Below are 25,210 nucleotides of genomic sequence, written 5' to 3'. Positions count from 1 at the left end.
GTATGCATTTATCAAAACAAAAGTTGATGTTTATAATTTATCAAACAAAGTTGATGTTTATAAATTTATCAAAACAAAAGTTGATGTGTATATACCTTATTAAAAAGAAAGTTAATGTGTTTATTGCATTAATCTAAAAGAAGTTGATGGTATATTTATTGATCAGTAGACCTCGTGGCACAACGGTAGCGTGTCTGACTCCAGATCAGAAAGTTGTGTGTTCAAATTACGTTGGGATCAAATGTTTGGGGGGCAGTAGATCTTCCGTTTGGGACCAAGGGTTGCTGGTTTAAATCCCATGTGGACCAAAGTGTGGGTTTGTGGCTGGATAGATGCCACTTCACCTCCTGGGCAGCAGTGCTCTGAGCCAGGCACTGAACCCCAAACCCCTCAGGGTGTTGGACCACTTTGATATGTCAGTTTAATACCCTTTTTGTTGTAAGGAAAATAGTTTAAATTTTGTTATGAATCTATTTGTAATTTTACACGTTTAAATATCAAGAAACATATCGATATTGCAGTTTTCATAATCAATATTGCAATTCCCATTTTGTCAATATCGTGCGCCCTAGTGTTTGTGTGTGTGTGTGTGTGTGTGTGTGTGTGTGTTTGGATTGGGGCTGCTAATGTCAAGGCTGGAGGAGATGGATGCAGAACAACGTGGGTAGTACCTGTGGTGTCTGTGTGTGTGTGTGTGTGTGGTGTGTGTGTGTGTATGAGTGAGAGAGAGAGAGACACATAAAAAAGCTTCAAGTAGACTCTTATAATATAATCATTTTGTTTCTATAATTTAAATTAAAATATCTGACTTTACTGCACTATCTGTTTCTGCTTCTCTACCATATTTATCTTGTGTGATTTGCATAATACCAATCATAGCCTACCATCATAATACACTACCTCTGTCCTGTTCTGTTTTTTAAGACACACCTTAGGTTTTTTAATCAGACTGACAGTCAACCTGGAAATGTCCCCTGTTTCTTCTCCATTTTCAGGGATTATGTTCCCAGTTTTGATCTCGGACGTCTAGTGACTTTATATCATATCAGAATATTCTATTACTACCCACTATGAATATTAAATACACCTAACCATGTGTCCTGTATCATAGCTACATGTATGACCTTTGCAGCAAAAGAACATGTGAAAATCAGTTTGGTATTCATGAGGTTGATTGGTTGTTTAGAGGCTAAAAACAGGTTTTAACTAACTGTCCCTGTTTAGGCTGTTGGGTGCTAACCTAGCAGAGGATAACACGGGGTAGACACCACCGATTGGTTTCATTTCTCTCTCCACTGACAGACCTCCTAATGTTCAAACTACAGAGCTACGTGTTGAAATTGACTGGAATTCTCCTTTAAGGAAAAGTCCATCTGCTTTAAAAAGATGTCTTAATGCACCTCTCCATATTTCCTGACATTTGCCGTTACAATCAGATATGTCCTGTAAAAAATGAATGTTGGCCCATGTAGGGAGCTGCGTTGGGAACCGGAGGGTCGCCGTTCAAGTCCCCATGCGGACCAATTACAGAGTGGTTGGATGCCACTTCACATCCTGGTAACTGCCAGGTACCCCCCCAACCGCTCAAGGCGCTGGTCCAGCTGGTAGCCTACTCACTCTGACATCTCTCATTAATGCTTGAATAGATCCTGAGCGTGTGTGTGGTGTATTTCAGGCCTGTGTGGGATTACTGAAAAAGTGTACACAGAGTGTAAATTGTAATTTCCCCACTGGGGATCAATAAATATTATAGATAAATTATATTAATCAAAAAGAGATTATGTGTATGTATTACTCAAAAAGAACGTAGAGGCATATAACGATAGGCATATATGCATATGTGTATATGCCTTAAAAAGAACACATATGCATTAATCAAAACGAAAGTTGATGTGTACTTGCATTAATCAGCAGACCTCGTGGCGCAATGGTAGCGTGTCTGACTCCAGATCAGAAGGTTGCGTGTTCAAATCACGTTGGGGTCAAATGTCCTTACTGCAGTTTGTGTGTGTATTTCAGCCCTGTGAGTGATTAGTAACTGAGTGTAAATTGTAATTTCCCCACTGAGGATCATTAAGTTATTTTAATCCAGTGGTTCTCAACCGGTGGGGCGCGCCCCCCTCTCTCCTGGGGGCGCGAGTAGACTACAGGATGGGAGGTGAAAAGACTGCTCAACCACGGGAGCTGCCGTGAGCCCCCTCCCGTCCAAAAGCACTCACAGTTAGCAGTAGCCTCGCGCGCAGCAGGCACAGCCTGCAGTCAGAGCAGAGAGAAGACACACACCCCTCCGCTGTCCAGGCTAGGTTGACCACCCGTCCCCGCGTAGCGCGTGCGCGCACAGCGTTTGAAGCCCAATTCATACGTCCCGCAAATTGAGACCGTGTCACGCATAATCAATGCTTGCTCAAAAAAAAGTTGGTCGCTCTATCTTGGAGCCCGAGGCAGCCAAACGAACACTCGTTCGGGATGAACTGCGCCTGTAAAGAGAGCCGGCGGCAGCAGCCAGTAGGGGGGGGGGACAAAAAGCTGAGGTAAAGTCGGACAGTTTCCAGCCAATTTCAGAAGAGGAGTGTGACAAAAACACTGTGGTGCGATTCCGATTTAATAAAATATAATCAGACCCACATATCAGCTGGAACAGTCTCTAGTTTTTAATTGTAGCTCTCAGAATGTTCTACATGAGATCTGATGCTGATTTTAATTAACAACAGACTGGAGATGATCTGTGATCTGAACGGATTTAGTCTCTCTGACTTCTAAACGTCACTATCAGCCAGAATGTACAGAATATGACTGTAAATCAGCCAAATAGTTAAAATCCCTCTGATTCGTTGTCATGACAGCGCACGCACGTGCATACCAGACACTGGGAAGGACTTTTAGGAACGCGCTTTCCAATTCAAAAAATGGAGAAAGAGCCCGAGTCTGAGCAGTCAGGCCCCCCCACCATCAGTTAAAAGAGAAGGTGGTACAAGGAAGACTGGGAAGACTCTTTTGTTTAAACTGTTCCTGTGGTGTTGAGAAACTACAATTCCTGTTAGTCCTATATTTTATATTATGTATTTAAAGTGAATAAATTGTAAGGAAATATAAAATTAAATAGCTAAAGTAAATCGTAAGTGGAAGTGCATCTGTCAATTATATTATAATTGTATGAATGTTCAAATATTAATCTTTATTTAGAAAATACACATTGGTTGGCCTATTCATGAGCTTACATCAGCAGTTACACAGTTCAGGGGCATAGGGCATTATTAATATACCATGTAAGGTGGTATGTGCTAGAAATGGGTAAACCAGTATTAGTGAGTCTGCTCGTGGGGGGGGGGGGGGTAGGAAGGCTGCCAGGCAGTGTCCCACATTGTCCCTCAAAACATACCACTTGTCCCCCCTTGGGCTTATTAGCAGGTGGTCACCCTATTCTTAAGTAAGTTTTATCTTGAAGCTTTTGAGTGTTCTTTAGGTTTTTATCTGCTTTAACTATTACCGGACAGCGGGGGCACGGAGCAGAGCAGAGCGGCCGTTAGGGAGGAATCCTCCTCCGTGTTCAGTTCCTTTTGAACTGGCGGCAAAAATCTTACGTTGGAACTTTATGATGAATAGAAATGTTGACAGGTGATTTCTGTTAATAACAACCACACTATAGTCAATAGAAAAAACAAAATATGACAAGCCATCTTGGTTCATCTTTCCACTGTTCCTACAATCACCACTGGTTTGAAACTAAAGGATCCAAACTCAAAGGATGTTCCTCTTTAACTAAAAGTCTATCTCTGTAGGATCCATCCCATAATGTTGTCACACACTTAGAATAATAATCTGAGTCTGTCAGCAGCAACAACACAACCTTTAGTGGATGCTGACTTTACCTTTAAATTAGGAGTTTAAACAGAGACACAACAGGAAGAATAAATCCATCAAATCAAGTCCCCAATAATCAGCATGTGCCTTGTTTTATTTCAGGTAGTCAGCATGGAGCTGTTCCACATTCCCAGACATTAAACAATCATCATTGGCGTTATTCTACGACAGTCAGATGAATAAATCAGCTGTTTGCTATTTGAGCTGCTCTGTTTCCTGCTGCTCCGTCATTCTTTAGTGTCTCTGGAAACAGTTGCCGTCCTTTAGTTTCTTTTGGATGACATCATCAGTGTCTTTGCTTTAGTCTGAAGAAACTCCAACAGATTTAAAACCACATGCAGTCACAGAAAATACAACCAGGAATAGAAAATGAAAATGAATGAAATGAAAAGTCCCCAAAGTAGGAAAATATAATGTTAATCTACCAAACAACAATAACTGGAGAGCATCCAATTAAACATGGGCGACTTCCAGTATGTCAATAATGAAGACAGGGATGTTTGGACATATTACAGATTAATTTTTATTTTTATTTAACCTTTATTTAACCAGGTACAATCCCACTGAGCTACAGTAACTCTTCTTCCAGGAGTCCTGCAAGACAGGTGGCAATAAGTTTCATAATACATAAAGTCAGGACAATGGTTCCATACTACACCACGAATCTCTATGGATACTACAACACAAACAAGACTTTACAGTTAACTTAAGCTAAGCAGACATCCAACTTAAAATCAGGTTCCACTGAGATTTGAACTCAGATCGCTGGAGTCAAAGTCCAGAGTGCTAACCATTACACCATGAAACCCTTAAAAGTGTTGCAAGGGTTTGCCTGGAAGTTTCTTTCATAATATCCACATGTAGGCTATTGAAGGCACACAACAGTCCAATGAAGATGAAAAAGCAACAATTGCTTGCCAACTTAGTCATTTAGTTAGCTAAGCGTTCAGAGGATGTGGGAAGAAGCAAGTCAAGAACAGGTTTTGAAGGACTTGCCACAGACAGTGAATACAGCAGTAGATATGTCTACTGTGTACAACACATGGTAACTTTACATCTGTTGACAATAAAGATGCTCACAAAACGCTGCACTTGCAATTGCGTTTCTTGGGCACATTCATGTCCTCTTACATACAAAGAACTGATCAATTCTTTTAATCGCGATATCATGTGTCAGACATTAGTTCCAGATGAAAACACTGGTTGTCAGAAGTGGGATTTTAACCCACGCCTCCAGTGGAGACTGCGACCTGAACGCAGCGCCTTGGACCGCTCGGCCATCCTGACTGATCCAACAGATGTTCAGTAGGACCTGTTTAAAAAATTAAAGATAGTGAATTAAACATGTCACTCTATTGTAGGTTCTCAGTCATCCATGTCATAGTTAACAAGGGAAGGTTTCTCAACTGTCAGTCCAAATATATGGGCGTTCATGGAGACATGGAAGAAAGTCACCATTGTGGCAATGTGCTTGACAATGGCATGGCATTGCGTGTGATGTGAAGGGAATGTGCAATACAGGCCAAATCCTATGGTGGGAATCAAGATCCACCAATGTTTCTGTCAACAATGTCCACCTGAATCCAGAAATGTCCCTGCCAGATGGGAAATAGACTGACAATTGGGTCAACATTGTGCAATTATCTTCAAAATGTCCAACTGAGTCCACAAATAAACCTGCCAGATGGGAAATAAACTGATAACTGTCTTCATAGTCTAAATGTGTCATATATTGCCGTACAATTCCCACAATGAGTCCAGATGTGTCCGTTTTGGTTCTTGATCCATGCTATTACCCCAAAAGTGCACAACTAGGCCAAGGGACATTGGACTTGGTAAAAGGTCCTCCGCAGAAGTTTTGTCTCTCATCCAAGAGACTTCTTTAGTTTTTTACACAGAAAGGGTTTGACACAGTGCCCACTCCCCCAACCCATATCTGACAGTTGAAAGCTGTGGGGGAAGGGGGGTTCCAAAGCTAATAGATCATTCAACAAGCAATTCTGATGCTCTATACTGGCCCATTCAGGATGAACACTGTATACTCTGACTGCAGCAACACAAGTTCAAATTTCAATGATAGCTTATTTTTATGGTGATTATGAGACTGAATACAAAGTTTGTTTCCCCCATGCAACTCAAAGCCTATCACTTCCAGTCAATACTGTCAAATTTGGAGCTCCTTCAGATTACATTAACAACCAGGTGACTCCTCAACATGCCCCCACCAACATAAGCTTACTTTAAACTAGATGTGGAAAGTTGAAAGTTGAATGTTTTCACCTATGCTGTGGCTTAAAAACAGGTTCCACCGAGATTTGAACTCAGATCGCTGGATTCAGAGTCCAGAGTGCTAACCATTACACCATGGAACCTTCAAAAGAGTTTGCTAGGCAGTTTCTTTCATTATATCTACATGTGTGATATTAAAGGCACACAACAATCACAACAATTAAAATATCACGCCCCAATATATTCTCGGTTTTGAGTCCTCGCCCGTACTATTTACGACATGGCCAGACGTAATCCGGCTAAGAAGCAGCACTTTTCACAGGTGGAGATTGAAACCCTGACATCTCAGTTTAATTTGCAGTAAAGTATACACCTACATGTAAAGTGTACCCATATTTAAATAAACACACGGTAGCAAAGTTTATGCAGTGTTTTTTAATTTTACTCGTGTTTTTTCGTGAGTCAGTGTAAATATTAGTGCAAATCAGTATTACACTATATTTCAGGTTGTTGTGGCCGAGTGGTTAAGGCGATGGACTTGAAATCCATTGGGGTCTCCCCTCGCAGGTTTGAATCCTGCCAACAACGAGAGGGGCTCTTTATTGTGGTCACACATCTCATTATGACAAACGGCAGATGTGCCTTCATGGACAATACTATAATATCAAATAGTTACTGGAAGCCACTGAGCATTTATTTTCATTCTCAATGCCCAGATGTGTTGCAGTTGATATGGCTTTGGTTCCCAGCCAGTAACATTCTTTGAGTGACGTTACTTGCTTTATTTTTCGGGAAGTAACCAGAAAGGTTACTCTCCCAACCCGGTTTGATAAAACATTAGATCTCTGTTATATCGCACAAATAAGGGAACATAACAATCAATTAAGCTGCCTCCATGAGGATCCACAGACATAGACATGTTCCACCACCCGCAATTAAGCCTGTCTCCTCAGCTTCTAGACGCCGCTGCATCACCTCGCATCTGCGTTTGTGACAGTTTCTCACAGTTAGCAAAGCTCACATAAAGCAAATGCTTGTGGCTTAAAGATCGAGCTCCCTGGAGTGAGCCAACTCTGGGATTTATCCTTCTGCAGAAGACCATAGAGGCAGCTTCTCCAATTTCTGAGTAACAGGAAAATAGCCTGATAAGCATACATGTGCAGCTCAACCTCAAAAAGCCATAAATTAAATGCTTGTGGCTTAAAGATCAAGCTGGCGCTCATAAAACATCAGCTAGGCGCAGTCTCTGTGGCGCAATAGATCAGCGCAGTCGGCTGTTAAGTGAAAGGATGGTGGTTCAAGTCCACCCAAAGATGATTGTTGCATAAATAAACTGGAGTAATCCAACTCTAGGATCTATGAGCTCAAAGATAACCCAAGCAGCCTTATATCAGAAGGTACAGTTCTGCAAACCATGTACATATTAATCTTTGCAGTCATTGGTATGCAGGTCACTTTATGTAATACAAGCAAATACATAAGGCCCCACCCAACAGTTTAGTGATAGGTGGCGTGCAACTGTATGTCAATGATCAAGCTGGTTGCTGTGACCAAGAAACCACCAGCAAAATGACTGATGCATCATCAGTTCCAGAATTTTCTTGGATGCCAAATATTTGAATTCAAAGTCAGAATCCAATTGACATGTAAGAAAAATGCAATGCACGTCCAGCTTCTACATTTCCACATGAGTCAGCTTCCCCAATTTCTAAGTAACAGGAAAATAGCCTGATAAGCATACATGTGCAGCTCAACCTCAAAAGCCATAAAGCAAATGTTTATGGCTTAAAGATCGAACTCCCATTCATAAAACATCAGACAGGCGCAGTCTCTGTGGCGCAATAGGTCAGCGCAGTCGGCTGTTAACCGAAAGGATGGTGGTTCAAGTCCACCCAGGGACGTTTGTTGCTTAAATAATCCGGAGTGAGCCAACTCTGGGATTTATCATTTTGCAGAAGACCATAGAGCAGCCCAAAGATAACCCAAGTGGCCTTACCTCTATTAGAAGGTACAGTTCTGCAAACCATGTAAATATTAATCTTTACGGTCATCAGAGATGTGAAGTAACAAAACACAAATACTTCATTACTGTACTCCAGTTGAATTTTCTGGTATTTTTACTTTACTATTTATTTTTTGGGCGACTTTTTACTTCTACTCGAATATCGGTACTTTCTACTCCCTACATTTTACAAAATTGGCTTGTTACTTTAGTTTTGTACTAAAGCTTGTCTATCAGGTGTAATTGTGAGTCCATGTCGGAGAATAGCGCGGACATGCACCTCACACCATGAGCAGGCGCGCACGGCACACGGAGACAAAACTGAGAGAAAAGAAAAAGAGACTAGCTGTCTGGAGGATAATCAGCTGAGATCGTGTGCGTCTTTGAGAACTGTAAGTCATAGAACTGATGTTGTCAGTTCATGTAAGCCTGTTGTTGTGTTGGTCTGTAGTTCTGGTACATTTAAAAGTTAGCTTGTTTACGTTCTTCTACTGTTACCTAGGTTACACCTGGCTGTTGATTCGATATAATGGCGATTGTTAAATGTCCTTGCTCATTAAGATAATGTAATTAATAGTGGGTTCATTGTTATTATTTACTAGCATATATGATTCCTTGTTATTTATTTATTTTATTACCACACACAGCCATAGCAGAGCTACCCCCCCCCCCCATGTTTATCCTGATGCTTGATTGTAATAAAGTATCAACAGAGAGAAGTTGTATCCGTCTGTGTTTTAACAGACACACCTGGGACCAAATTGGAAACCAGAATCAGCTTTAAATCCAGTCCTAATCTAGTCCTCAATAAATTTTAAATAATTTCACTGGAGTTAGTTATTATTTTGCATCATCAATACCAAAATGAATCTAATTGAATGGCAATATTCACGGAATTCTCACAAAATCACAACTGAATTCATATCTTGATACTTGCGTGAGAATCTTATTAACCTGGAGTCCCAGTCTCTGTCACAATAAATGCTGACTACCTGAAATAAAACAAGGCCACATGCTGATTATTGGGGACTTGATTTGATGGATTTATTCTTCCTGTTGTGTCTCTATTTAAACTCCTAATTTAAAGGTAAAGTCAGCATCCACTAAAGGTTGTGTTGTTGCTGCTGACAGACTCAGATTATTATTCTAAGTGTGTGACAACATTATGGGATGGATCCCTACAGAGATAGACCTTTTAGTTAAAGAGGAACATCCTTTTAGTTTAGATCCTTTAGTTTCCAACCAGACCAGAGTGGTGATTGTAGGAACAGTGGAAAGATGAACCAAGACGGCTTTTCATATATATATTTTCTTTTTCTATTGACTATAGTTGTGTTTGTTATTAACAGAAATCAACCTGTCAACATTTCTATTCGTCATAAAGTTCCAACGTTAAGTTTTTTACCGCCAGTTCTAAATGGAACTGAACACGGAGGAGGATTCCTCCCTAACGGCCACTCTGCTCTGCTCCGTGCCCCCGCTGTCCGGTAATAGTTAAAGCAGATAAAAACCTAAAGAACACTCAAAAGCTTCAAGATAAAACTTACTTAAGAAGCTTCTTCATGTTCAAGAGAAGGCCTGTTTCCAGCCAGACTATGAATTGATTCATGAAATCCCTGTTATTAATATGTGGTCTGTCCCATATGGTCTAGCATTAGGATACCTGGTTTTCACCCAGGTGTCCCGGGTTCAACTCCCAGTATGGGAATTGGTATTTAGCCGGTGAAGGTCTGAAGAAAGATCTGTACGATCTCTGACATTGGCCTGTATTGACTCAGAGCTGTAGTTAGGTAATCTAAGTTATATGTGTTTCATGATTGTACTTTTGTTTTTGAATGGTACATAAACAACTGTGCTCGAATTTCTAATCAAAAAACCTGACCTTTTCCATTTTGACAAACTGTTTTGATCCCTTGAGGTATTTCAGTGAAGTCTTTGGTCTTGGACAGTTACCTTGCAATCTAAAACTGTATATCCTATTGTCTCTGGAACAATAGTTGGCAGTTGGAGGAGTAATGGCTCTTTACAGTGAATATGCAAAAGAAGAAGTTCACAAATTCAGCCCAGGTAAATGCTCAGCCCATATTCACACAGACCTAAACCTACTTATTAGTTACAATATTCTAAAATCAACAATGCCAGAGAAAAATGACAAAGAGTGATAACATTTTTCAGTATGTAAGTATTGGCTTTTCCCTTGCAAACGTTTTGTTCCAATAACATTGACAAGCATACCGTTAGTTACGTTCCTTGTGTTTGTCACAATTTGGGGAAGTGATATTTGCAGGTAGTGTGGCCGAGCGGTCTAAGGCGCTGGATTAAGGCTCCAGTCTCTCTGAAGGCATGGGTTCAAATCCCTCCACTGCCAACTGCTGAAATATTACATACATTGGTACACTCCTCGCTGAGGATTGGCTAAACTTGACTTTCCGACAGCTGTGCTACCTGCATGATGGTTTTTACCTGGCATGTAGCACAGGAACCAGTTTCTCTTGGTGACTGGAGAGATTGCAGCTGTTTGGGTCTTTGTTGTTTGTGCGCTGACTGTTTGGATTAACAAAGGTTGTTACATTTCTTCTGTTTGAAGCTTGTATTCAAATATGTAGTGGAGTATAGCGAATGTAAAGAGTAGGGTAAATTACTCAATTACTGAAATGAAATTTAGCAAGTTCATGATATGTGGTGTCAAACAGCAGAAACATTTGATTAACCGCAGTTGCGTTGTCCTCAGGCTTGAGTTTGCCAGTTGGCGGCACAAATGAAAGACATGATGATGCGCTGCAGAGGAGAATGATTAGAGGTAAGAACATTAGTGACAGAATCTTTATAGAGCTACTTACGGATACTAACTGAATTTATTTTGAACTGCAGATGTGTCTCCCAATGATATCTCCATGAAGAGGGCCTTTGCACTTCTCCAGTCAATGGAGTCCATGTTGATCCAAGCTGCTAAAAAAGGTGAGCAGGTTCTATGAACCATATTGGGAAAATGCTGCAATTGTGTTTACAGCTGAGGTTCTTTGTGGCACAATGTAGTAAATTAAGGTTAAGTTGTCTGGCTTTTGGAACGGGGATTCCAACCCATGTTTAATTTAGCTATTTTGACCATACAATGTGGGTATAAAGCTGGCTTCTCAAATTATTCAGACATTTATATAGTCAGTCAGCCAACTTAAGCTAAGGTAGCTCTGTAGAGATTGTGGAATTTCCCAAACCAAGTAAATGCAGCACATGAACACAACTGCTGTGCTAACTTAATCTCAATACAGATTCTGTAATGATGTAAACAAACGCCACTGGCCTAATTACCAATTAAATGTTTTGGAGGTATCAAGTCTTAAAAGGAAGTCTTAATACTTTACTTTTTAATCAAATACAAAGAAGCCTTAATGGTAAATTATTTACAGTATTAATGTCAAGGGTAGTTGGGAATTAACGATTTCTACGTATTTTTCAGCACAACTGGAAACCAATGAAGTAGAAGCTGAGGCAGCTATTCTAAAACTTGCAGATGTTCAATTGCCCCTGAACGGACCCAAACCGCTGGCTGCCAACCAGACACTGGGCGACCAGGCTGCCAACCAGACGCTGGGCGACCAGGCTGCCAACCAGACGCTGGGCGACCAGGCTGCCAACCAGACGCTGGGCGACCAGGCTGCCAACCAGACGCTGGGCGACCAGGCTGCCAACCAGACGCTGGGCGACCAGGCTGCCAACCAGACGCTGGGCGACCAGGCTGCCAACCAGACGCTTGTTACCTTGTCAACCTGATGTGCCTTTGACATGTTTCTGCATGTACCTACTTATATCTGTGGTGATATTAAACTGAACTGATTTTACCATACTTCTCTGATAAATTGTAAGCTATGAATGATTTAATCTGCCAGGAAGCACAACGGTTTCTTTTTGCCATTACTTTATGCATGCCTCCAAACTAAAACAATTGCACAAAAAGGTGATCACTTAGGGATCAACACTTCAAATTTTACATGGTAAGTTTCTTTATCAGAAATTAATTTCTATTAACCAAAATAACGGGTTTAAAATTTTATTATTGATGAAATTTATGAATTTTAGGGTTTTAAAATACATAGTGTTTGGTTTTCCTAGGTCAATTTTTGACCTGTTGGTCCAATGGAACACTATTGTGCTTTATAGCAGATGAGCACATGTAAAGACCCACTAAAACACCTGCACACATACACGGCCCCCCACAAACACACAATAATACAAACAGCAGCTGCAAACTACCTCATGTAATGGTAACATTGTGCTTTCCAACACATGGAAATGCACACAGTACCAGAGACCTGCAAAAGATCACATTGTGCTCTCCTAAATAAACCTGCGCACACACACCTGGGGAAATGGTTATATATTGTACCTTTCAACAGATGGAGACATCAGTCCCAGATTTTTTTTTTTGTCTTTTTTTTGCGATTATTGCAGTCCAAAATGTCAGATTTTTGCGGGAGCTTTTGTAAAGCTTTGTCTTGCAATAAAAGTTGCAATGTCTTTGTTTTTTTAAATGTTTAAAAATACTGGAGGAAATAAAATTACTCTAGGCTAAACGTTTGTACTAATCTTCTAGAAAAAGGCTTAGGATGCTGCAAATGTGTAATATGAAACTGGCTGGAGGATTTAAGACTATTTGTTGAATTAATCGAATTTGAACATGTGTCTGTGGCTTGTTTATCTTTACATTGTTAATTCCTCACCTGGCCTCGGACACATTCCTATGGTTTGATAAAGTATTTGACTTTGACGCATCACTGCACTTATTATGATTGTAGCTGTTCTCAGTTTAGGTCATCCTGTACGATACGTCTCCAGTTTTTCCTGCATCCCCATGTGTGTCGTACTGAGACAAAGACTGGCACGTGGGACTGCTCGGATTAGTTGAAGTCAGGGGAGACTCTGGTTATTGGTCAAATTTACGGAAAAGTTGCAGTGATTGGTCAAAATTGGGGTCGCACCAAAGTCACGGTGATTGGTTGAATTTGTGTGAATTGTACAATTACGACATTGCGAAATGCTGGAGGGACTGACACACACAGTTGTGTGTTCAGAATAATAGTGAATAAAACAGTGAATAATTCTCAAAATCATCCTTAGAATAGCTTTTAATTCCATAACATAAATACACTGGGAACGCTGCACATTCAATTCCAAATCACACTTACGTTATGACCTCAATAGTGTATGTGTGTGAGTGTGTGTGAGTGAGACTGTGTGTGTGTTTGTCTGTGTGTGTGTGTGTCTTTGTGAGAATGTATGTGTGTATATATGTTTCTGTGTGTGTGTACGTGAGAATGTATGTGGGTGTGATTGTGTGTGTGTGAGTGAGAGTGTGTGAGTGTGTGTAACATGGTCGCCAGGAAGTCCTCCTGGTGTTCTAACACTGTCGAGATAAGCCTCTTTAAACCATATTATTCTGCTTTTTAAATACAAAATTTAAAAAATACAATGTTCAGTGCAAATCTTGTAACACAGACTGAAAATAAAGGATAAGAGATACATTTGTGGTGACTTCCAGTACCTATGAGATAACACAACATTGTTCATGGAGGTACATCTGCAATTTGATAGTCTGTGATGTGTCATTGGATTGCTACCACTCTTAAAGCATGCCTTTTGCTGTCAGAAGGATTTCAACCTGCGCGGGGAGCCCCCCAATGGATTTCTAGTCCATCACCTTAGCCACTCGGCCACAATAATCTGAAAAGCAGTGCCATACCTGTTTGGACAAATGTTCATAAACTTTTCAATTGGTTAGTAGTAGTTACCAGACACGGGCAAAATGGAAATCGTAGTGCACTGACTGTGTCTGTGGATCCATGTAGAGTCAGCTTAATTGATATGCTCCCTTTTTGGTTGGATAAAACACAACAATAAACAGTTAAAAAATAAAAACAGATAAAACACAAGAATAAACAGTTAAAAAATAAAAACAGATAAAACACAAGAATAAAAAGTTACAGGGCAGTATACAAAATTAAACATTAAAGAAATTAATAACCATTTAAAGAAAGGCAACATCAAGAAGAATGGTCTTCAGCCTTGATTTAAAAGTTATTGAAGATGAAAGCATAGCCAAGTCTTTCCAAATCCTGTTGACACATACGTCCTTTAACCCTTGATATTTTCTTAAGGTGATAATAGGCTGACTTTGTAATTGTCTTAATGTGGCTGTTAAAATTTAAGTCAACGACTTCACCAAGATTTCTGGCTTTGCAATCTCTGCAAAAAAATTAACTTTTGGAAATTGATCTTAATGCCTTAATTTAATAAAAAGGAAAAAGAAAAAGACAACGTTTAAGGACACCAGCTGTCTTGTCTAGCGATGGTGGTATAGTGGTGAGCATAGCTGCCTTCCAAGCAGCTGACCTGGGTTCGATTCCCAGCCATCGCAGTACTTTTCATTGTGTGGTTACTTGCTTTATTTGTCAAGAAGTAACCAGAAAGGTTACTTGCCCAACCCGATTTGATCAAATATTAGACATTTGTGCAAACAGGTATGAGTATTTTTCAGGTTGTTGTGGCCGAGTGGTTAAGGCGATGGACTAGAAATCCATTGGGGTCTCCCCACGCAGGTTCGAATCCTGCCAATGACGAAAGGTTTTCTTCCAGAATAATGGCAAACCAATGACACATCACAGTAACCCTAATTTCACTTGTGCCTTCATGGACATTGTTGTGTTACTTCATAGGTACTGGAAGCCAACTTTCTCCACCATTTCTTATCTGTCTGTGTTTCAAGATTTGCAGTGAGCGTTGTATTGTCCAGCAGAAAGGGAACAGGTGTGGGAACTTTTTGACTATGATTTATATCGTAGCAGTGCAATCATTTTGCCCAGGTTTAATTTCCAGCTACCGTAGTTGCATTTACAGGTTTTAAAGCCATCAACAACACATTTCAATTTCCTTGCGAGAGTCATCCCAAAAGGATTAATAAAGATTAGTCTGAGTCGATCTCAGAAAAAAGTCAAAAGAATTCCAAAATCTTCAGGGGATGTAGCTCAGTGGTAGAGCTCATGCTTTACGTGTATGAGGACCTGGCATCTCCAGCAGGTATTATGGTAGAGTCTTTAAAAGAGCTGCAACAGATATTACCTCCTGTGGTAATCTGACTGGTAGACAGCACAACAAGCACTTTAAATTTACATGTTTTACAGTTTCTATTTACAGTATTTATTACCTGTAGTGTAGTATATTTACTGTATTACACTCCAGTTTTTATGGGTGTTACAGCAGGAATAAAAGTGTATGAGCACTGTATTTATTTATGGATGAAATAATCTCAACATGACATTAAGTTTACTCTTCAGCAGGTGGAGAGACATTTCACTTCAGACACTTGCAACATCAGTTGCTTTGTTAAACATCAACAGACTGGAAATATACTGCTGATACAAAACACAGGAATTAGCAGAGGATGGTTTCGATCCATCGACTTCTGGATTATAGGCCCAGCACGCTTCCGCTGCGCCACTCTGCTCTGCTAGCATCAATTAGGGGCTGGAAAATGTGTGATCGACATTTTGAGGGGAGGTTTGGGAATCTGTGGCAACCAAGGTTCCAACATTTTACGGCTTGTAAAGTTACACATTTGGTAGACCTTGCAACTATCTTTTATTTGAGCTCCCTGATTACTCACACATTGATCATTCACATGTAAGACTTGTGATTGGCTGGTGTTTTAAAAAAAGGCATTGTGAGTACAGATATAAACATCAGTAAGGAGTCAACCAAGTTGCCTCTTATCATTTTAGTTTGGACCCCCAGTGAGGCTTACAATGTAAAGAGAGGAGCCTGGTCGGGCTAGAACTCTCCTCTGCTGGATCGGGCTGTACTGCACCGCCTAATATACACCCTTGACATATAGTCCTAATATTAATATATAGGCTTATATTGCAATCTCGTCAACCTACGTACATGTAGGTGTACCTATATTTAAATAAACACACAGTAGCAAAGCTTATGCAGCGTTTTTTAATTTTACCTGTGTTTTTTTCTGTGAGGGACAACTCTGTCCGGCTTATTTATGTAGCATGGAAGCTAGCATTGGCTAACTAGCAGCCAGCCTGCTTCCAAACAAATACTTTTTAATTATCTCAACACTTTTTAACAGTCAAACTGAAACACTGGCGGTGAGCTCCAGGTCCTGCAGCTGCAGACGGACATGGATAGCTTCAGACCCGCTCACCACTAGTGTTGGTGGAATAGCAAGCTAGCGTTAGCAAACGAACCCCGCTTATAAATAAATACATTTTAATTATCCTAACACTTTAAACAGTCAAACTGAAACACTGGCGGTGAGCTCCAGGTCTTGCAGCCACGGACGGACCGCCATCAGTGGGTATAATGCGTGCCTTTTAAATTACATTTTTATTTTTTTTAAGCGGGCTGGTTGGTTAGTTTGCTAACGCTAGCTTGCTATTCCCCCAACACTGGCGGTGGGCTCATGGGGGGTTGCGCCGCTGCTATCGGGTCTGGAGCTTTCCATGTCACAGATCAGATCACGTCGAGGTCGGCAGCGGAGATTTCTAGCGATGTTTCCCCGCTGGCCGAGCCCCACTGACGGCGGTCCGTCTGCGTCTGCAGGACCTGGAGCTCAGCGCCAGTGTTTCAGTTTAACTGTTAAAAAGTGTTGAGCTAATTAAAAGGTATTTACAGTATTTAGAAGCGGGCTGGATGCTAGTAAGCTTATGCTAGCTTTCATGCTACATAAATAAGCCGGACAGAGTTGTCCCTCATCTGGGGATAAAAACCCTGCTGCCCCCCCCCATCCTGTTGGCTCAGAGCTCCACAGGTACAACTTAGTTTTGCACCAAATGTATCGTAAGAAGTGTTGCAAAAGTCGAGGGGGCAGACTCGCCGCTGTGGAAAAGTGACTGAAGTGAAAAAAAAATGAAGCTACAAAAAATGAAGCTACAAGCTCTCAAACATATTCTCTAAGTGCTCACATCACATCTACGCGCTCTGACATTTGCACCATATTTACCTTCATATTCCTTGTTGAACTTTATTGCTTTACAAACACCAAAGCAAGTAAGCGCTGTGACTAACATTACTCTTCTGAAGTGATTTTGGAGAGGGACATCAGGTAGAAATACGCTGGTTGACTAGCACGACACCATTGTATTCATATAATAATCAATCCAGTGTTTAGCTGCTGGTCAGATTGCACAGCGTTACGTACGTGAAGGACAAGACATATTTCATGGTAAGTATTTCCAGGTAATCTCTGCACCTCTAATCTCTGCACCTCTGTTATTCTAATATTACCATGTAATAAAATTGAAACAGGCAGTTTTGCATTTTCCACCACTGATTCATGGTTGTTTGACAGTAACTACCAGAAGCATTTCCAGGTAATCACTACACCTCTGTCTTACTACGTAATAAAATAGAAACAGGTAGTTTTGCATTTTGCACCACTGATTCATGGTTTTTATTTCAGAAACTACCGGAAGGATTTCCAAGTAATCACTACAGCTCTGTTTTTGTATTATTACCATGTAATTAAATCGAAACAGGCAGTTTTGCATTTGGCACCACTGCCTTCTAAATCTCTAACCATGCGCCATTTCTTGCCTAAAACAATATAACCAACAATATGTTAAATTAAATTTGATAGATGTAACTCCCTGATGGCTAGGATTTGGCGCCCTCACCGCTGCGGCCGGGGTTCAATTCCCGGTCAGGGAATGGTCAGGACTTGACAGATACAGATTTAAAAGAGCAAGTTTTGGTTGATTTGTCGTTCAACAATCGCCATTATATCGAATCAACAGCCAGGTGTAACCTAGCCAACAGTAGAAGAACGTAAACAAGCTAACTTTTAAATGTACCAGAAATACAGACCAATACAACAACAGGCTTACATGAACTGACAGCATCAGTTATATGACTTACAGTTCTCAAAGACACACACGATCTCAGCTGGTTATCCTCCAGACAGCTAGTCTCTTTTTCTTTTCTCTCACTTTTGTCTCCGTGTGCCGTGCGCGCCTGCTCGTGGTGTGAGGTGCATGTCCGCGCTATTCTCCGACATGGACTCCAAATCACACCTGATAGAAAACCTTTAGTACAAAACTAAAGTAACAAGCCAATTTTGTAAAATGTAGGGAGTAGAAAGTACCGATATTGTGGTAAAATGTAAGGAGTAAAAGTAAAAAGTCGCCAAAAAAATAAAGAGTAAAGTAAAAATATCCAAAAAAATCTACTTGAGTACAGTAATGAAGTGTTTGTACTTTGTTATTTTGTTAACAAAGTATTTGTACTTCGTTACTTCCCATCTCTGATGACTGTAAAGATTAATATGTACATGGTTTCCAGAACTGTATCTTCTGATAGACATAAGGCTTTGGGTTATCTTTGGGCTGCTCTATGGTCTCCTGAAGAAGGATAAATCCCAGAGTTGGCTCACTCCAGATTATTTAAGCAACAAACGTCCCTGGGTGGACTTGAACCACCATCCTTTCAGTTAACAGCCGACTGCGCTGACCTATTGCGCCACAGAGACTGCATATGTCTAATGTTTTTTTAAAATTTCTGATTCTGATGTAGAGATGGACAAACGACTCAAAAGCATAATACTTCTTGCCGTGACATAACAAGAAACAGTAAAAAAAAGAGGTCGGCGAGATAGAGTTCAAGACCCTTTTTTCAGGACACCCAAACTTTGTCGCTCAATATGGCAGGAATTCTATGCATCCAGGGCCAAATGTTTTACCATTTCATCCACTACGGGCCCCTAAGGAACTTTACATGTTTTTGTGAAGATTGATGACCAAATTGTTAGTTTTTCTGAAATTTTGCGAACCATTACAATGGCTTTAGTAGCCTTGTTGGCGCAGTAGGCAGCGCGTCAGTCTCATAATCTGAAGGTCGTGAGTTCAACCCTCACACGGGGCAGGTGTTTTAAAAAACACTACTGCTGCTGAAAATACAGTGACAGGTGGTTGAACACTGGCACAAGCAAATGAATGGAATTTGTCATTCTTTGGTTATTTCTGAGATTGATACAATGAAAGGAATTATTTAAGAGTGGTAGCAAACCAATGAAAAGGGTTATAGAACATATGTGGTATGTCCTTGGACATACTATCCAAGCAGGGAGATGAGTACAGAGATGTGGGTGATAGCAAGATTGGTTGCCCATTATTCATTTAGACTTACCAGCAACATTGTTATGATACAAACCTGCTTGAAAAACAGCCACAATTCTTTTTAAAGACTTGTGCATGGAAAACAAATGATATGGCAGTGTCTGAAGTGTTTAGGCATGTCAAATGGACAACTCATCTAGCAGAATGTGCAACTCTACGCCTGAACAGGGACTTGAACCCTGGACCCTCAGATTAAAAGTCTGATGCTCTACCGACTGAGCTACCCAGGCTTCAAAAATAATTTGCTGTGGAAAAAACAATCTGCTGAACTACAAATTGAAGTTTAAGTAAATGAAGACCATTAAGCTGTTGCCATGATCACGGTCTTCTGGACAGCAGGAGGGTAGACCATGATTTGCACATTGCCTGAGAACACCAAATGTTATTGCACAAACTGGTTGAAAATTTGCCAAAAAGGTTAAAAAGCTCAAAGTCACAACTCATCATGGCGACTAGCAGACTGTGAACATCCAGCAAACCTGCATGACAGATGACAATAGCGAGCACTTCATACATATCCCAGAATCAAGCTGTTGCCTTACCAGGGACTTGAGCTGTGGTTTTCTTTTTCGCTGAAAACGTTGATAACCTAATGCAATTTTATGGCTCCAGACAAATAAACTTTACTGCTAGTTGGTACAATAAAACAACTCTCCCTCTTGATCAGCTTCCTCTTGACGGAAAAAATCCACCAGATGACTTGCCATCCAAGCAGGGAGATCAGCACAGAGATTTGGGTGCCATCAAGATGGATGTAGGTTGCCCATTGATCATTTAGAGATAGCACCCGCATTGTTATGATGCAAACCTGCATGAAAAACAGTCACATTTCTTTTTAAAGACTTGTGCATGTTACTTAAATGATACAGTGTCTGAAAGTGTTAAGGATTGCCAAAGTGTACAATTTATCATGGCATCAAGCAAAATGTGCAACTGCATGCCTGAACAGGGACTTGAACCCTGGACCCTCAGAATAAAAGTCTGATGCTCTACCGACTGAGCTACCGATGCTTCTAAAAAGAGGGCTGTGGGAAAAAGAAGTGCCGTTATTGCTTCCTAAACCCAACCGTCCCATTGTTGTCCCACGTGTCATGGTTAACACAAATATGCCCGTTTCGTTATTTCGTTAATTATTTGGCTGCTGGCTTTTCCTCCTCTTCCTCATCCCAGTCAGTCGCCGTAGTTCTAGTGCCAGGCTGAGACTTCGCTCCCCAGTGTGACGTCATCGCCGAATTGACTAATAAACCAGCGAATACTAAAAATTACCAAAAACTGACTTTTAACATTATTTGGAGACATTTAAAAAATGATATAAATACATATCTTGAGTGCTTTTTGTACCCAATAATCAACAGTGGTGGTTAACCCGCAACATTCTGAGACCAATTAATGCAAAGAAAGGACTGGAGCATTTATGGGAGAATAAGTAGGCTGACACAGAAGTATTGAGACAACAGTGACTGAAAATCTAATTCAATCTACATATCGGTCTTCTTAAAGATCTAAATAGATTTTCTCACCTCAGAGTCATCTGGAGCACGTAACGATTAGCTTCTGTCCCTCTGAACCCTGAGTGACAATCACTCTGCAGTGAATGAGATGCAGTTTCCCCCCCCCCCCCCCCCCCCCAGTCTAACCAAGACTATACTTTCAGGGATCATTTCTAGAGTTTCTGACTTGAAGATTGTGTTTCTAAAGTGTTTGGTCTCGCTGACCACGATGAAGAGTCGTGATATTCCTTTCTGAGCGTGAGGCTGACAGAGAGTAATGATTCACTTCATATGCTCTCTGTCATTGATGATTGTTCTTTGCTTCTTTATGGAGTATTGAAGAAGGGAATATGTTCAGAGTGGTAGTAGCAGATATGTGGAAAACTAACACGTGTGAAAGTAATAAAACGTACTAAGCGTTCTATTTAACTGAAGTTATAGTCAGTCTTGAAGAATGTCCAGTCCATGCTGGACAAGGTTACTTGAAAGGGTTAACACCTACTTTCTTGACTTTGTAATGCCTTATGTCCGGTGTAAAAACGTAAACTGAGTTAAGCCATAATTTATTTTTATTTCTACCTTTGCTTTTCCTACTTTGACATGTAAAAAAATTTGCATTGTTTGAAAGCCTGTCTCTACACATCCATGTTCCACTCCCACAGGTGTTTCCACTTGACTAATTAGACTGTGTGGCCTTTACAGGCTCAGCTTGATTGACATGTATTAAAGGGGTGGAACGGTACACTGAAGTCCCGGTGGACGGGATGGCATGTTGTAACGAGGTTTGCGTACATACAGCAAATACTTGAAAGCCAGGTTACTCTACGAGTGGATACGGGGCGTTGAAGGTGATGTGTAAATCCTGATTGATTCAGTGATTTTTTGGCCCTATTTGTATTTGTGTCTAAAGGCTGGTTAAGCACTGTAGGGAGGAGACGCTGGACAGTTTTTTTTGTCTCGTTCCAGTGATTGGCATGTCTGGGTGATGGCGTTGGATATCCGGGTTTGAATCCAGCCTGAGGCCCTTTGCTGCATGTCACTCCCCCTCTCTCTCCCCTTTCATATCTTCAACTGTCCTCTCAATTAAAGGCCTAAAATGCCCAAAAAATAATCTTAAAAAAATAAATAAATAAAAAATCTGAACTTATGTGTTTAAATTATAGCCGATAGAGAGAGATCCACCCATTACCTCAATTTATATGCGTTGTACTTTTCCCTTGCCGGGTGAGTTAGGGAAACTGTTACAGCATAGCAGAGTTTTCTGTCCACCTCCACACGCGTAGTCTTCTCTTCAAGCAGACTTACTGCCTCCTGGTCTAGTCTTGACCTGGTTACCACTTTCTCATTTTTGTGTGGCAGCACATCCAGCTGCAAGAGATTCTCAACAATCTGGAAGAGCTCCATGTTGGTAGGAACAGTGGACGTCAAAAGGTACTGTTGCGGCCGTAGCTGTTGCTCCACGATCCGTGCTGGGCTCTGAAACTTTCCCCCCCAGTCTGGTTCAAATGGTGAGTGTTCCATCTGTTGGACCGAGCTTCACTGGCTCTATGGGGGTGAGATGTGGATGATCAGCACCAATGGGAAGGAGTGGGCTGGCGTTCTCAAACTGCTGAAGGGAGAGACCTGCCAGGTACTTATAGCTCTTCTGCAGACTGACTGGATAGGATTGATCCGCCAAGCCTAGGCAAGCTAAGCCATTACTCCCAATACTGCCAGTCAGTATACTGTATGTTTAGCTTATACAAGGTAAAAGACAAATTAAGACTTAACAGTGATGCTACTTGTGGAGGTGATGTGGCTTAGTTGGTTAAAGTGCCTGTCTAGTAAACAGGAGATCCTGGGTTCAAATCCCAGCAGCACCTTGTTGTTGGAGAGATTATCTCTTTTGGCGTGTCATCATCAACCCAATCCCTGTGAAAGTACCCTGGTAGCAAATAAAAATTGCATGTTACATTTCCTCAGAAACACTAATAACATGCCCAAAAGGTGTTCTATTTGCCTGATAACTAATGAAATTAATTAATAAATGCGCTACTTTGGCTCCACTACAGTTCTGTGTCAGTCAACTGCTCCATTTCACTCACCACTGTGTCAGACTTAATGCCCCGCCCACAACAACATCTGATTAGCAGGCAACTTAAAAGAAGTACAGGTAATCTCTGCAACACAAGGTGTTGCTGGGATTTGAACCCAGGCACTTCTGCTGACTAGACAGGCACTTTAACCAACTAAGCCACAGCACCTCTGGGGATGAACACGGATGCATGGCCATTATGGAGGTACTTGGTGTAAACAACTGAGGTGGTTGGGTCATCTGGTAAGGATGCCTCCTGGGGTTCTCCGTAGAGAACTGGTCCAGGCACGTCCAGCTGGGAGGAGGCCTCGGGGAAGACCCAGGACTAGGTGGAGAAAGTACATCTCCAACCTGGCCTGGGAACGCCTCGGATCCCCCAGTTGGAGCTGGTTTATGTGGCTCGGCAAAGGGCAGTTTGGGGTCCCTGCTAGAGCTGCTGGACTAAGATGGATGGAAGGAGGGAACCCTTTTCACTAGCTCATTGTATTCTTGCAAGATGAACTTTGCTACAGGAAGCGCTGTAGCTTAGTAGTTGAAGCGCCTGTCTCATAAACAGGAGATCCTGGGTCCAAATCCCAGCAGTGCCTGGTTATCACGGTATGAAGTGTTACCACATGGTTGCCGATACTTAACGTGTGCAACCCAGTTATTGCCTGATTATTTTAGATCACTAAAGTGACATGTGATGTTGTATTGTACCCTAACATTACATGTGTCCATGTAAAGCGAATAAAAGCCTTTTATTGGAGGTGTTTTTGCAACTTTAGTGTGAAGATTATAAAGGTTTTATTATCATGAATTTCAGTCTTACCTTGGAAGCTTAGGGCTCCTGCACACTGCCTGCATGACGTGAGAGTGTCAGCTGAGGTTAGAATGCCTACCGTATTGGTCAATACTGTTAACATGAGAGAAATAAAAACAGACACGCCACACAGCAAACACTATGTTGACTGTTGAGGAGGACTAAATTAGGACTGTGTTTTAAGCTTTCCATGGTTTCCATGTGAAATGGCATGAAACAGCTGTTTTCAGTGTTGATGGACATGGCCTACCGGAGGGAGTGGTTAATGACCTTTGTGATGAGGGGACTTATGGCATGGAGGTTGGATTGTTCTCGGTAGAGCCTGCCTATGAACAGTGAGTCCTGAGGCGTCGCTCAAGACACGTTCAGCTGTTTCATTTGCGGAGTTTGTAAGGGTCCCCTACTGGAGCTGCTGGACAAAGATGGATGGATGGAAGCAACCCTGTTCATTAGCTCATTGTATTCTTGCAAGACAGGCTTGTCTGTAGAAGGCGCTGTAGCTTAGTGGTTAAAGCGCTGTCTTGTAAACAGAGATCCTGGGTCCAAATCCCAGCAGTGCCTAGTTATCACTTAATGAAGATCCTGGGTCCAAATCACAGAAGTGTCTCATTATCAGTTAATATTTATGTTATCTGCACTACAAAGTGTATATATTTGTTATTTATTTTTGCTAAAGTGCTTAACAACCATAATTTAATTTTGCCCAGTTGTGGCCTGTTGATGGGCAATAAATATCTAAAGGGAAATGGATTGGACACATTTTTTAATGCTTTTAATCCTTGTTTTGTTGGGGCTGAATGTGGGTACTGGTGTACAGGTGTACACCAGTACCCTGTGACATCATTGTTGGGTGGGGTTTCAGGTGCATGTGATGCTGACTGAGGTCAGAGGTGAAATAAACATGAACTTTAATGGCTAAGGCACTTTGGGCGCTGACTGCCGGATTTTAACGTCTTCGATGCTTCTGGAATGAAAATTAATAAATCAATCATTTGATATTGTTGACTATATCGGGATATGCAACTGAAGAAGAATCCCTTCCACCGCTCTATTACCTCCTCAGTTGAGGTCAACCGCCAATAAACTGTAATTTCTCAAATATCATCCTTCCCTATATGCCTTTGCATCTTGGATATTTTTCTGTTGTTTAGACATGGCTACATTCCAAAAGTATCCAAAGTGCACAATACTCCACTGTACTCTGTTCAGTTGTTTACACCGAGTGCCTCCAAATAGCCGTGCAGCTTTGTTTCATCCCAGTGCTGTGCTGTGGCTTAGTTGGTTAAAGTTCACTCTCTGTGGTGAGTGAAATGGAGCAGGTTGACTGACACAGAACTGTAGTGGAGCCAAAGTAGTGCATTTATTAATTAATTCATTAGTTATCAGGCAAATAGAACACCTTGTGGGCATGTTATTGGTGTTTTCTGTGTAAATGTAACATGCCATTTTCATTTGCTACCAGGGTACTTTAACAGGGATTGGTTGACATGAGACACCAAATAAGGTGCTGCCTGGATTTGAACCCAGGATCTCCTGTTACTACAGGCACTTCAACAACTAAGCCACAGAACCTCCACA

The 25,210-nt window shown here is 41.2% G+C and overlaps 13 non-coding genes across 13 annotated transcripts; 9 read left to right on the top strand and 4 right to left on the bottom strand.

The window, feature by feature from the left end:
• Positions 1-1,913: 1,913 nt before the first annotated feature.
• trnaw-cca (transfer RNA tryptophan (anticodon CCA)) lies at positions 1,914-1,985 on the top strand. The gene has a single exon. It is a non-coding gene; the product is annotated as a tRNA-Trp (tRNA).
• Positions 1,986-4,597: 2,612 nt separating this feature from the next.
• Positions 4,598-4,669, bottom strand: trnaq-uug (transfer RNA glutamine (anticodon UUG)). The gene has a single exon. It is a non-coding gene; the product is annotated as a tRNA-Gln (tRNA).
• A 1,492-nt stretch (positions 4,670-6,161) lies between these two features.
• Positions 6,162-6,233, bottom strand: trnaq-cug (transfer RNA glutamine (anticodon CUG)). Its single transcript has one exon. It is a non-coding gene; the product is annotated as a tRNA-Gln (tRNA).
• Positions 6,234-6,596: 363 nt separating this feature from the next.
• Positions 6,597-6,678, top strand: trnas-uga (transfer RNA serine (anticodon UGA)). Its single transcript has one exon. It is a non-coding gene; the product is annotated as a tRNA-Ser (tRNA).
• A 1,239-nt stretch (positions 6,679-7,917) lies between these two features.
• trnan-guu (transfer RNA asparagine (anticodon GUU)) lies at positions 7,918-7,991 on the top strand. The gene has a single exon. It is a non-coding gene; the product is annotated as a tRNA-Asn (tRNA).
• A 6,441-nt stretch (positions 7,992-14,432) lies between these two features.
• Positions 14,433-14,504, top strand: trnag-ucc (transfer RNA glycine (anticodon UCC)). The gene has a single exon. It is a non-coding gene; the product is annotated as a tRNA-Gly (tRNA).
• A 120-nt stretch (positions 14,505-14,624) lies between these two features.
• On the top strand, positions 14,625-14,706 carry trnas-aga (transfer RNA serine (anticodon AGA)). Its single transcript has one exon. It is a non-coding gene; the product is annotated as a tRNA-Ser (tRNA).
• An 812-nt stretch (positions 14,707-15,518) lies between these two features.
• Positions 15,519-15,590, bottom strand: trnai-uau (transfer RNA isoleucine (anticodon UAU)). Its single transcript has one exon. It is a non-coding gene; the product is annotated as a tRNA-Ile (tRNA).
• A 3,349-nt stretch (positions 15,591-18,939) lies between these two features.
• Positions 18,940-19,012, top strand: trnam-cau (transfer RNA methionine (anticodon CAU)). Its single transcript has one exon. It is a non-coding gene; the product is annotated as a tRNA-Met (tRNA).
• A 411-nt stretch (positions 19,013-19,423) lies between these two features.
• Positions 19,424-19,496, bottom strand: trnak-uuu (transfer RNA lysine (anticodon UUU)). The gene has a single exon. It is a non-coding gene; the product is annotated as a tRNA-Lys (tRNA).
• Positions 19,497-20,904: 1,408 nt separating this feature from the next.
• Positions 20,905-21,120, top strand: LOC116680884 (small nucleolar RNA U3). The gene has a single exon (XR_004329911.1). It is a non-coding gene; the product is annotated as a small nucleolar RNA U3 (small nucleolar RNA).
• Positions 21,121-22,544: 1,424 nt separating this feature from the next.
• Positions 22,545-22,618, top strand: trnat-agu (transfer RNA threonine (anticodon AGU)). Its single transcript has one exon. It is a non-coding gene; the product is annotated as a tRNA-Thr (tRNA).
• Positions 22,619-24,122: 1,504 nt separating this feature from the next.
• trnat-ugu (transfer RNA threonine (anticodon UGU)) lies at positions 24,123-24,193 on the top strand. Its single transcript has one exon. It is a non-coding gene; the product is annotated as a tRNA-Thr (tRNA).
• Positions 24,194-25,210: the final 1,017 nt, after the last annotated feature.

Source organism: Etheostoma spectabile, unplaced genomic scaffold, assembly GCF_008692095.1.
Source record: "Etheostoma spectabile isolate EspeVRDwgs_2016 unplaced genomic scaffold, UIUC_Espe_1.0 scaffold00018496, whole genome shotgun sequence".
In the NCBI taxonomy this organism is placed as follows: Eukaryota; Metazoa; Chordata; class Actinopteri; order Perciformes; family Percidae; genus Etheostoma; species Etheostoma spectabile.
The sequence above is the reverse complement of the archived record's forward strand: the minus strand, read 5'-3'. Positions and strand labels throughout refer to the sequence as shown.